The following is a 12,170-nucleotide window of genomic DNA, read 5'->3' as shown; positions in this document are numbered from 1 at the left end:
GCTAATAAAAATATAGAAAAATAAGTATACTCATATATTACTAGTTGGGAGTACAAATTACCGTACTCTTTTTGGAAAGAATCTATGGATCATAGTAATTTTAAATACCAGTGTCAGAAAGGCTGATTGTTTATCTTCATTCACTTATCTATGTAACACATATTTATTCTCATGCCAGGAATGCAGAAGTAATAAGATAGAAATAAATCTTCAGTTTCGTGGGGTACATAGTTTATTGGGAAAGAGGCAGACAGGAGGCATAATAAATAAGTAAATTGCATCGTATATAAGGAAATGATATGTGCAATGGAAAAAATCCAACAAAGTAAGAAAAATCCACAATATTGAGATGGGAATGTGGACTATAGTTTTAAATAGGGTGTCTGTGTAGATCAGACTGAGAAAGTGAAATTTGAGCAAAGACTTGAAGGAAGTGAGGGCGTGGCTATTCGGATGTTTACAGGGGAAGAAAGTTCCAGGAATAGGAAAGAGCCAGTGTAAATATAAATACATATAAATAGATTTTTTTAAAAAGTGGTTGAATACAAATATAAAAAGGCAAACTTGTAAAATCGTATTACTAGGGCTGGAGGGTAGAGAGATAAGAGAGATGTCATTTATGGGTACCAACTTGTAAGTTGTAGTTAAATGAGTCCTGGAGAGCTAATGCATAGTGTAGTAATTATAGATAATATTATGTTATAAACATTGAACTTGCTAAGAGACTAGATCTTAATTATTCCCACCACAAAAAAGAAATGATAATTATATGATGTGATAGAGGTATTAGCTAATGCGTCAGTGACAATCATGCTGTAATATACACATGTATCAGATCAGCATGGTGTATGCCTTAGGAATACATGATATGTCAAATATAATTCAATTTAAAAAGAAGTTGATGAAAGAAGAATGGATCGAGAATGAGTTTTTCGCCTCTAAGCTTTATAGTTTCCTTTTTGCTGATTTATGTTCAATTAATAGGACCTATGCCCATAATATCTAGGAGGGTGTATTGACCTGTCAGTTATCAGAAAGATAAAGTTATTTTTTCTCTATCACGCATGTTTACAGAGTCCAGAGATTTTGGCAAATGATTTATTTTTTCTTCCAAAAAAACCTCACCCATCAGTCCAAACAGAACCTCCTGGAATGACAACAGTTTGAATGGTATTGGTGAATCTCTTTCTCTGGTCTCCCTCCCTTGTCTCCTTGCCTTTTTCCCTCTCCTCTGCCTGCCCTCAAAGTCCTTTCTGGGCAGTCTTGGAGCCTGGAGATTTTGCTCACTCCTGGAGAAAGCTTTAAGTCCTTCATATTATTCAGTGAGGAACATTTAACAGGCAAGGCCAACAAACTTATCTCTTGCTAATGTGACCTTCTTTCATTGCACTGACGTTCCATTCATTTTGCTAACGAAACTGCTGTCCCTTTGTTCTGTCTACCAGAGACCTCTCTCATAACATAGTGGTAATGTATTCCTTTTACTAGCTCTTCTGACAATTTCTCATATTGCACAAGTTTTCTTCATAATTTTTTGAGGTTTAACATACTTTGAAGCATAGAATTGGATGGGTTTTAAACTATGGATGCATCCAGTTAACTATCACTCTGAAGAAGATAGAGATTTCCAGCATCCCAGAAGCCTCTCTATACGACCTTCCAGTGTATTCTGACTTCTATCAACACAGATATAGGTGGACTGTTCTTGGACTTGTTATAAATGGAATCATTTTGTCGATATTCTCTTGTGTCTGATTTCTTTTACTTAGCATTATGGGTATGAGATACATTGATGTGGTATTGTAGAGAGCAATAGAATTTTCTTTTGTTATTGTAGAAATACAATATAATATAATATACATAACATAAAACATTTCTTTTTTCTATTATTAGTAAGCTTTCAGATGGATTTCAGTTTTTGGCAATTGTATATAAAACGTTCTTATACATATCTTTTTGCACATATAAACGTCTTGTACATATAAATGTTCTTGTACCTGTTCTTTTATGAATATGTGCATTTTTTCCTTTTAGGCTCAGGTGCCATACACTTTTTCTAGAAAGGGTCAGATTGTACATACTTTAGGATTTGCAGGCCATATGGTCTTTGTCACAATTATTCAATCAAGCCATTGTAGTACAAAACAGCCCTACTTAATACATAAACAAATAGATGTGGCCATCTTTCAATAAAACTTTATTTATAATGACCATATTTGGCCTGCAGACCATAGTTTGAGCCTCGCCCTGCTCTTAGGATATATCTAGGATAGGAAATGCTAGGTGTTAGGATAGTTGTATGTTAATTGTGTTTTACCAATTTCCAGAGTGGTCATACCAATTTATATACCCACCAGCAATGGATGAGAATCCCATATCCTCACCAACGTTTCCCAAATACTTTTAAATGTTGGAAAACATTGTATTTGTTCTCATTTGTACATTAGTATCATTATAGATAAAATACTAAACTATTACCTAGTTTTTTCTTTTCTAAGAAGTCACTATAGCACCTGCTTATCATTGTTCCTCTAATCCTTGGAAAGGAATATTAATGATCCCTCAATGTGTGCTTTTCTGCCCTTTTAATTTGATGAAGAAGAGCATCATATTGGCAGTTGGAAGACTTAGGCTGAGCTGCTCTATGGCTTAACAGAGTCACTCTGTGCCTCATTTTCTTAATCTCTAACATGGGGCTAATAACTGCTTGGCTACTTCTTTGGATTTTTATAATGACAAATAAAACAGTAGATAAACAAAATTAATAACAGGAAAACGATTACACTATAGTAGGTGAAAACCAGGTGTATTATGAAACAACATGGCTAGCATGATCCCAGCGAGAGGGAGGAGGGTGGCAACGTGTGCTGATATGTATAAAAAAAAAAAAAATGCCAGAAAAATATGTCCCAAAAAGTTTAGAGTGACAGTTTGGGGAAAATGATCTATATTGGTAATTTTGTTTCCCTCTTTCTGTCTTTTTAATGTTTTCCAAACTTTACAAGAAAATATGAATTGCCTACAAAATCAGAAGACAAGTTAATATTTAAAAGTATACAGGATGGATGAGAACGCTGCCTCTGACACCCCTTTGTGGGGTCACCTCACTCCTACTGTTTGGTTTTGAACTCTTGCCTGAAAAAAATAAGAACGTCAATCTAACAACAACAGTATTTTTAAAAGTAAGGAATTATAATGATCAGCATTAATAAGCAGTGAGAGGCCTTTGTTTTCAGCTATGCAAAATGTGATAGGAACTGTTTTCTCTTAACACTTAGGGGCCCTCGAGATGTCACTCTATTGTGTCAGGGCTCAGCAGTGAACATAAATGGAGAAAAGAGATCTCAAAATTGCCTGGAAGGTATATGGGAAAAAACTGTAAATTCCTCTTAATTTTAAGCCTAAAATTGCTCTTTAAAAAAATTAAGGCATTATAAACTTTGTTTTGAAGAAGTGGCTGACAGAAGCAGTTTGCTTGGGTGGGGATCCGGCGTCCATCCCGTTAGGCAGAAGCCGCCTGCCTGGTGGCGGTGGCGGAAGGCATGAAGAGCTTTGCCTGGGCGGGCCGACTGGCACCCTCAGTATAGCCCAACTCACACTGGACATGGGCATGAACTTGGAGGGGGAGTGTTAGGACATGGGCAAGCGTGGCTTTCTTGATAGAGTGACTGATAACCTCTCCTGTATTTAAGATTTGCAGAAAGAAAGGGCTACATTTCTCCTTCAGGCCGTGCCAAAAATTAAGAGACGCGCACGAAGTGTATTTTCCAAAATACAAGTCCCTGCCTCTTTTTTTTTTTTTTTTTTTTTTTTTAATTTAAGCGAATACCAGCTGTTTCATGGAGAAGCGTTGGCGAAGGTCCAGGGAGCAGCACAGAACTGAAAGGGGGACTGAAGAGCAAAGCTTCAAAGGAACATCCGTTTCAGCAGGCGCTGCGCACACAGCACAGGGAATTCAGCCCGTGGTCACGGGTGTCACGTTTAACTGATGGCTTCGGCTACTGACCCCGTGGGTCGCAGGAAGGAAGAGGGGTGACCGTGGCATTCACGCAAGGACCAGCTTGTCCTAGCCCCCACACAGAAGTTGAATTCTTAGACGGCCGACCTCAGAGTCCTGTGGTGAAGGAGGGGATTTCCACTTTCAAAAATAGTATGACTTCAGTTAAGTGTGAGATTGCATTTTTGGGAAGTTTGTTATATTTAGAAGCTTTTTTTCACCCTCGTGGCTTTTCACGTCCATTTTTTCACTTTTCAACATGGCACAGTGCTCCGTTTTTGTGGCCAAATTTATCTTGGGCTTCCACTGCGAATCAAGACGTTTTCTTAAAATGTATGACACCACTGTTGCATTGACAAAAACATATTTTAATCAAAATGTTGAAAGCTGTGAAATGATAAGGGGCTTTTCTTCTTCTTCTTTAGGCTTCTCTGAACTTTTTGAATCTATATTGTGGTTTTCAGCAAGGAGATGTCCCAGATCTGGGCAGAGGTTTCTCAGGGGGCTCTCACTTGTGGAGCTGGGCTTTGGTTACACTTTTCTGGGAGCCCCGAAGGCTCCGTGTGGAACCCACAAGCCACAGGAATCTCTGTGTAACCTAGAATATCACTTACACATAATGCCAAAGTAGAGTCGAGAAAAAAATAAATTCTATCATGAGTGCTTTTGCTTAAAAACTAAAAACAAACCTTATTTTTAAAAAAGCAAAACCAAAAAAATCCCTTTAAAATGCAGTAGCCCCTTAAGGAAAGGTTGGATTTCAAAGGTGGGCTTTCCAGGAAGGCTCAGATGATAGCTAAGGCACAGTTGAGCAGGGGCTCTTTGGTGTGCTCTGATTACCCAGCAAGGTGAGGGGTGAAGACATTATGTGTGGCTGTGGATTTGACTTCAGATTTGGGGAGGCACATGGTTTGCTCAACCCAGTTCCCATTATTTTTGCTGTCTTCCCTGCACATGTGCACGTGACTCTCTGGGTAACTGTAAAGTGTTGTGCCTCAGAGCACATGATGCCAAGTAACTGGTTGATGATTAGAGTTTTTCCATCAAATATTTTAAAACATCTACTTTACCTGACCGCCATCAACCTGAAACAGCCAGTTCCTTCTGTTTCAGTGTGGTCCCCACTGCCTTAACTAAGTTTTTATAGAGTGTTTTATAACAAGTCTTCTTGTTCTTTTTTTCCCCAACTTCCTAATTGTTTGTAGAACAAGCATGACCATTCTCAGTGGGCAGGCCTTCTGAACAAATCTTAGACTATTCCCCCCACTCACCCCAGGATGGACTTTGGAACTATGGGTAGTGAGGCAGCAAAGCCAATCTCTAACAAGTTGGGCCTTTTGGGGCTACTCTTAGGACCTGATGTCTTTTACCCAGAGGAAATTTTCCTCACATCTATCCTATTTGCTTTCCCAAGGTACATTCTAAGAGGATGACAGCTGATCGGTTAATGAACTTCTGGGAGTTAAGTGAAAGAGAATTTAGGGCGCTTGAGTGGCTCAGTTGGTTAAGGATCAACTCTTGATTTTGGCTAAGGTCATGAGACTGGGCCCAAACCGGCTCTGTACTAAATGTGGAACCTGCTTGGCATTCTCTCTCTCTCTCTCTCTCTCTCTGTGCTTGCCACGCCTGACTTACACCGATGCATACGCTCTCTATCTTTCTCTCTGTCCTCAAAATAAATAAATGAAAACTTTAAAAAAGAGAAAGGGAATTTGGGTACATTGTAATGAAGCCTTACAAGCAGCCCCTCCCCCACCCTCCCACCCCCACCAGCCACCTGACTCTAATGACCTCACAACAGCTCACATAGTGAAGGGGAACTGTTGAGTCAGGGGATAGAGAGGTTTTGGAGGTTGAAGGACCTCCCCATGCAGAACTGGGCCTGGTTTAGGGATGGTCACCGCCTCCCTGAACTCTACTCAGAAGCAAATGAGAACTATAAAGTTTGGAGCAGATTTTCTCTCTGAAGCTGGGATCCCATCCCTCTTTTTCCAGCCCTACAACTTTATTCTGAGCCAGGCACATGTGTATGTACATGTGTACATATGTATGTATGTATGTATGTATTTAGAGTGCTGCTTAAAATATCAGCAAAAACCCTTGCACATAAGATGCGATCAGTAAGTATTTCTGGCGTATAGGCAACTAACAGGTTTGAAGGGAAGAAAACTGGAGCAGGCTTGGAAAAGAAGCACACAACCTGGAAACTGATGGAAAAACCTCAGTGGGCAGATGGTTGAGGGCGTATTCAGGACAGGACAGCAGGATGCGGAACCAGCGTTCAACGGAAGGAGTAAAGGCAGAGTATTACCAACATGCGAACTTGGCAAATCATATCGCCTTTCAAAGAGTCAAGCTTCTGATTTTGCAAATTGAGGACATTAAATGCTTTGGATTAAATGCTTTCTCTGTAAGGTCCCTTCCAGCCTTGTATTTTAGCAAGATGAATTTCGGCAAAGCTCCTGATTCAACAGAAAGCTCCGACAAAGAAAAGTTGGGAGGTCCTGCCAAGGGGATCGTGGCTACACTTGATGGATGACCAGTACAGAGAACAGACAAGATTGAGGACTGTGTCTGTGAGGAGCGGTATAGAGGGTGGACAAGGGTGGGCTCTGGGTCCCATTTCTGTCCCGATGTATACTATCTGTGTCATCCGTGGCTGCGGTAGCACCTCCCTGAGGCTTTCTCAACTCCAATCATAAACATAAAATCTGGATTCTACCAAGACTTGCTGTATTGGTATCTGTGGAAATTGTGAGGTTCACCTGACGTAATGAATGTGAAGACCGTGACTCAGTGCCTGGCAAGCGACTGAGAAATGTTGGCTGCTATTGTGAAGCACATGAGGATGGACTCACCGGTGACAGAAGGACAGGCACATATTGGAGACTCTGGGGGACGCCGTGGCTTAGGAATCCCCCACCAGAGGTTGGCTCCAGACAATGAAGTCATCAGTATAAATTTTTAAATTTTTGAAAAATATTATTATTTATTTACTTTGAGAGAGAGGGAGAGAGAGAGAGCATGAATGAGGGAGAGACAGAAAGAGAGGGAGAGAGAGAGAATCCCAAGCAGGCTCTTGCCAGTGCAGAGAGCCCCATGTGGGGCTTGAACTCATGAACGATGAGACCGTGACTTGAGCTGAAATCAAGAGTTGGACACTTAATAGACTGAGCCACCCAGGCAGGTGCCTCTGGAGTAGGCAGTATAAATCGCTACCAGATATAGAACCCTAAGGCCAGTGGCCGATATTCAATAATAGTGATCCTAGCTTAATTTAAAATTTTCATATTTTGCTCATCTGGGATTTTTTTTGCATTAGTTTTTATTCTAAAAAATATTACAATAAAGCAGCTATCTTGATGATTGAGTTTTGGGCCTCCCTCTTTAAATTCTAGTCAAGGTGAGTGCCTATCTCACCTTAGTCCCAGCCCTACCCAAAGCAAGGCAGAAGATCTATCTAGTTCTAAAGTCAATCCTAGAATACAAAGTAGAGTAAGTTGGTATCAAAGGTTGAAGGGAAGCAGGGCATGCCACTCCAAACTACCCCGCTTTGACCTAAAAATTATTTTGAACCAAAGACATCTGAATTCCTGAAATCCCTTATCTGCTTAAAAGCAGAGCCTCCCCAAAGGACTCAATTGTCGAACACCCTCTCCCCAGAAACAACTCTGCTCCTTTCTTCTGGGAGCCAAGAAATCGGTACCACACCCAAGACAATCGTCTCCCACAAATTATCGTATCTCCCATCTATTCCCCTAAGGGCCCATTTATCTTTCCAAAAAGGCATTTACTTTTTCCATAAGTGCCCTTTCTCCCCCCTCCCTTTCTCCTACTAAGTTAGATACATAGACCCCAAGTTCCAACCACTCCTCTGAGTCATTCATCACTGAATGCTCCCACCTGTATGAATGATACATGTGTTAATAAGCTTCTGTTTGTTTTTCTCTTGTTAGCCTGTCTTTTGTCAGTTCGTTTATAGTGCCCCAGAGAACCTAAGATGGGTAGGAAAAAAAAACATTTCTTTTTCCTTCCTGGGAAGATTCATACCTGTCTGAATGATCACAACAGCAAGAAGAGGAAGAAATGTGCCTGGTTTGTTTTTGTTGTTGTTTTTTTTTTGTTTGTTTGTTTTGTTTTGTTTTACTGACTATGGAAGGCAGTTAGAAAATAAAAAATGCTGTCTCTCCCCTATTTGGCACCCACTTGCCATAAAAACAGCATCTAGGCCCCTTAGAGCAGAGGAAGAAAAATAGCAAGAACACCGTGAACATCAACCTTTACTTACAACCTTTAATTACCTATTTACTTAATGCCAGGCACAGAAACACTCCAGAGGAACTTTCTTTCTTTTTTTTTTTTTAATGTTTTATTTATTTCTAGGAGAGAGAGAGAGACAGCGTGAGCAGGGGAGGGTCAGAGAGAGAGGGTGTCACAGACTGAAACAGGCTCCAGGCTCTGAGCCGGCAGTCAGCACAGAGCCCGACGCGGGGCTCGAACCCACGAACCGCGAGATCATGACCTAAGCGAAAGTCGGACGCTTAACCGACTAAGCCACCCGGGCGCCCCTCCAGAGGAACTTTCTAAAGGGGGGAAGGAAAGTGGCCTTGAGCAGGAGGGCGTAGGCAGAAGTTCAACTAGCTTCATGGCTAGTTGGTCAAGGACGGTTCTCAGGAGAAGAAGGAATTGTTCTTGTGGGCTGTCGTCAGGTGCAAAAGTGTGTGTGGAGGAACAGCTGCAAAGGGCAAGGACAGGCGAAGGCAATCCCAGGCTTTTAGGGTCCCTCACAGGTCTGACCTGGGCATCTACACGTTGGAGGTCTAGCAGGCCTGAGCAAGTACTTCCACATTTTCACTGGCACTCTGGTTATTAGTTTATAGCTGGTGGGCTCAGGAGGTGGAGGGAATGGATAGCTTGAAGTCTCTTTGAAAGTTTGAGTTTCCTTTGGCTCCAATGGGCTCTTGACTATTCTTGGGAAAGACAATAAGCACTATTTACAGCTAAAACGATAGGCGGTATGGGCAACAACCCATTCACCAGACCTACTCTCAAGCCCTGCACTAGAGCAGAAGCTGCTCACAAGAGTGTTGCTCTGGGGCGCCTGGGTGGCTCAGCTGGTTAAATGCTCGACTCTTGATTTCAGCTCAAGTCATGATCTTATGGTTCTTGAGATCAAGTCCTCTCGTGGGCTGTGTTGTCAGCTGTGCTGTCAGCTAGCAGCACTCGGGATTCTCTCTTTCTGCCTCTCCCTTACAGGGGCAAAGCTCTCTCTCTGTCTCTCTGTATTTCTTCTCTCAAAACAAATAAATAAACATAAAAAAAAAAAGAGTGTTGCTCCATGGATCTTATGGGGCAAACTCCCAGACACCCAAGTGACTAACACAGTATGAGCAATGCTTTGCTATCTGTATCATTCTGTATAGCATAGTTTCTTTATAAAAAGGTTTTACACATATTACCTCATTTTTGTTTTTACTCCTACACTGTGGGAAAGGCAACAGTTTTTAAGCCTTCCTTTTATGGATGAAAAACTATCCCATAAAATGGTTAAGGGGCATGTCCAATATCGGTCAGAATGAGTTAATGAGAAGACAGGAGACTGAGTTTCCAAATTTCCATTCTCTAGTTATTTTTAGGTGACCACACAGTGGAAGAATTTGCACCTAGGGACACCTCTCTCTGATCCCATAAAAGCTCTCCTTCTTTCAAACTTCATTATAAACTTCATTATGGTCTTTTCCTTTTTTTTTCATTATGGTCTTTTTGTTGTCAAGGTTGGCTCACCTCCCCAAAGCTGGCTGGGAAAAGGTCAGTAACCTGAGCCCACTAGCTATCATCAGGTGCCAGAGCCCACCAAAGCTTTCTTTACCCCTTCCCTCTTATTTTTGTTCCAGGAAAGTATAAACATCTAAGTCATCCCACCACTAGCTACCAATTAAATTTCTGGTTGGCTTCTGGGGTCTAATCCTGGTTCTTTCTCTGTCAGAGGGGAAATGCAGTGCAAGAAAATCCTTAATGTGTTCCAGACAGTTTACAAATTTATTCATGAAAATATAAAATATTGTCCTGATGCCAGAGACATCATCCTCATCATTAATTATCATACCAATAGGTGCTGAAATTATAAGAAAGATACCAAGTCTGATTTCAGAGAACTTAGTGTAAAAGAAGGAGACAGAATTACATATAAACAATCTCTACACGGTGATTTCTGAGGTACAATGGGAGCAGAGAGAAAAAGATGCCTCAGTCTCCTTGGCGGTGTGATGAAAAGAAATTCCCTGAATGTAGACCTCCCTCATAAGACTGAGGCCCTGTTTGTGTGTGTGTGTGTGTGTGTGTGCATGTGGAGGTGGGGGTTAGGGTAGGGTGGGGGACATTTGGAAGGAGGTCATTATATGTAAATAAATCCCACTTAATATTTTAGAATTATGTTTGTGGCTAAAAGGTCACCCCCAGTTCTGTGGCCAGGATTGACCAGAGAATTAAGTAACTAAGAAATTCAGTGACAATTTTTACTTTGTATCTCTGAGCAATACTATGATTTGCCTTGTAATCATCACACTGCCCAAACTTAATTTGTTGAGTGACTACTATATGTCAGATATTCTGGGCACGAGGGTAATTTCAGTGAACAAAACAGAAAAATGAGGCTTATTCTAGTGTTGTATATTGAATATACTTCTCAAATAAAATCTGTTTTCCTTGGGCAGTGGTTCCCAAACTGCACATTAGAATCGTTGGGGGACCTTTTCAAAAATTCCAAAGCTTGGCTCAACTTAGACCAAATTGGGTTGATTCTCATGTGAAGGGGGTTGAAAACCACTGCCCTAGAAATTCTCATGTACTTCCCTAGGGAGGCAGGTCATTCTTTCCCCACCTCCCACCAATGTTCTGAAGGTCATTTATGTAATCAGCAGATGAGGAAATCCAGACTCAAAGGCTCAGAGTGATATTGCTAAAGTAAAGGGCACATCTAGAGAGTCACAGGGCTAGAACTTGAACCCCAGTCTTCTGATTTGACCTAGCGTGTTCACCGCGATGTTGAAAGAACTGAGAAAGCAGGGACTGTTGTTACTGCTTACAGCAGGGGTCCTAGGGGTTCCCAGGATAGTGAAGAGATTGTCTGAAAGCCTCCTGGTCACTTCTCCTCACTCAATGAAGACTTTAACAACTAAACCAATCTTTATTGTAAGAAATGAATACCTAGAGGCCCGCTCGACATAGAGCCCAGTGACCAACAGTCTCTTTCCTATGACCTTCTCATTGCTCATACGTTTCTCCTGCACTCCACTCTAGCCATTCACTCTCATTGCTTCATCCTGGACACTACTTCTATTTCTAGTTCAAACAAGAACTTCTCCAAGGAGAAAACCTTATCCTTCTAGATACAAGCCCCAGTTCCTTTATTCCAACACCTCTCCAATCTCAGCAGACATAGGGAGGTTACCAAAGCATCCCTTGCTCTCTTCTTTCAGCACTTCCTTCTGTCATGTCCTTTCATGCCCAATTTAGAACCTGTGCTTTTCATCACTGTGAGCCAAATGTTTGTAACTCCCATACCTATCTCTCCAAAAACTCTCTCTTGAGCACCAGCCTTCACACCTACTACTGTCAATGTCTGGTACCCTCTTCCTACCCCATTTTGTCTGAATCTTTTAGGTCTCAGTTTGAGAGACCTGGAGGACCTTGAGAGGTGCTCCCTGACCTCTCATCTAATGGAATGGCCCCCTTGTTACACCATTCCTTCCCAATCCTTGTAAGTTGTATTTCTGCATCTATCTGTGTGATGCTTTGTTTCATGTGTGTCTCCCCACCAGGCAAGGGCATAGGGCTCTCTACTTTGATTACTGATGTATAACCTTCTGTTGACACACCTTTTGGCACATAACCAGTACATGAATGAATGAATGAGTGACTGAATGAATGAATTGATTAATATCCCCAAATTCACGTATGGTTATTTAGTGGCACACTCACAAATTACCCATATGATGGTGGTTTGACCTTTGAGATGATTTTTTACCATAGTTAAATTTCACATTTGAACACACAAGGTGCCCATTTGCAAGGCCTTGTCACTCACTCCGGACACCATGAGAGGCAGAGTTTGCCCAGTGGTGAATCCTAAAGTTCCATCATTGAAGATCATGTCTTCCAAGACAGAATTAAA

The sequence above is a fragment of the Hyaena hyaena genome, unplaced genomic scaffold, assembly GCF_003009895.1.
Source record: "Hyaena hyaena isolate Hyena2069 unplaced genomic scaffold, ASM300989v1 scaffold_229, whole genome shotgun sequence".
Taxonomy (NCBI): domain Eukaryota; kingdom Metazoa; phylum Chordata; class Mammalia; order Carnivora; family Hyaenidae; genus Hyaena; species Hyaena hyaena.
This window is presented reverse-complemented; position numbering follows the sequence as displayed.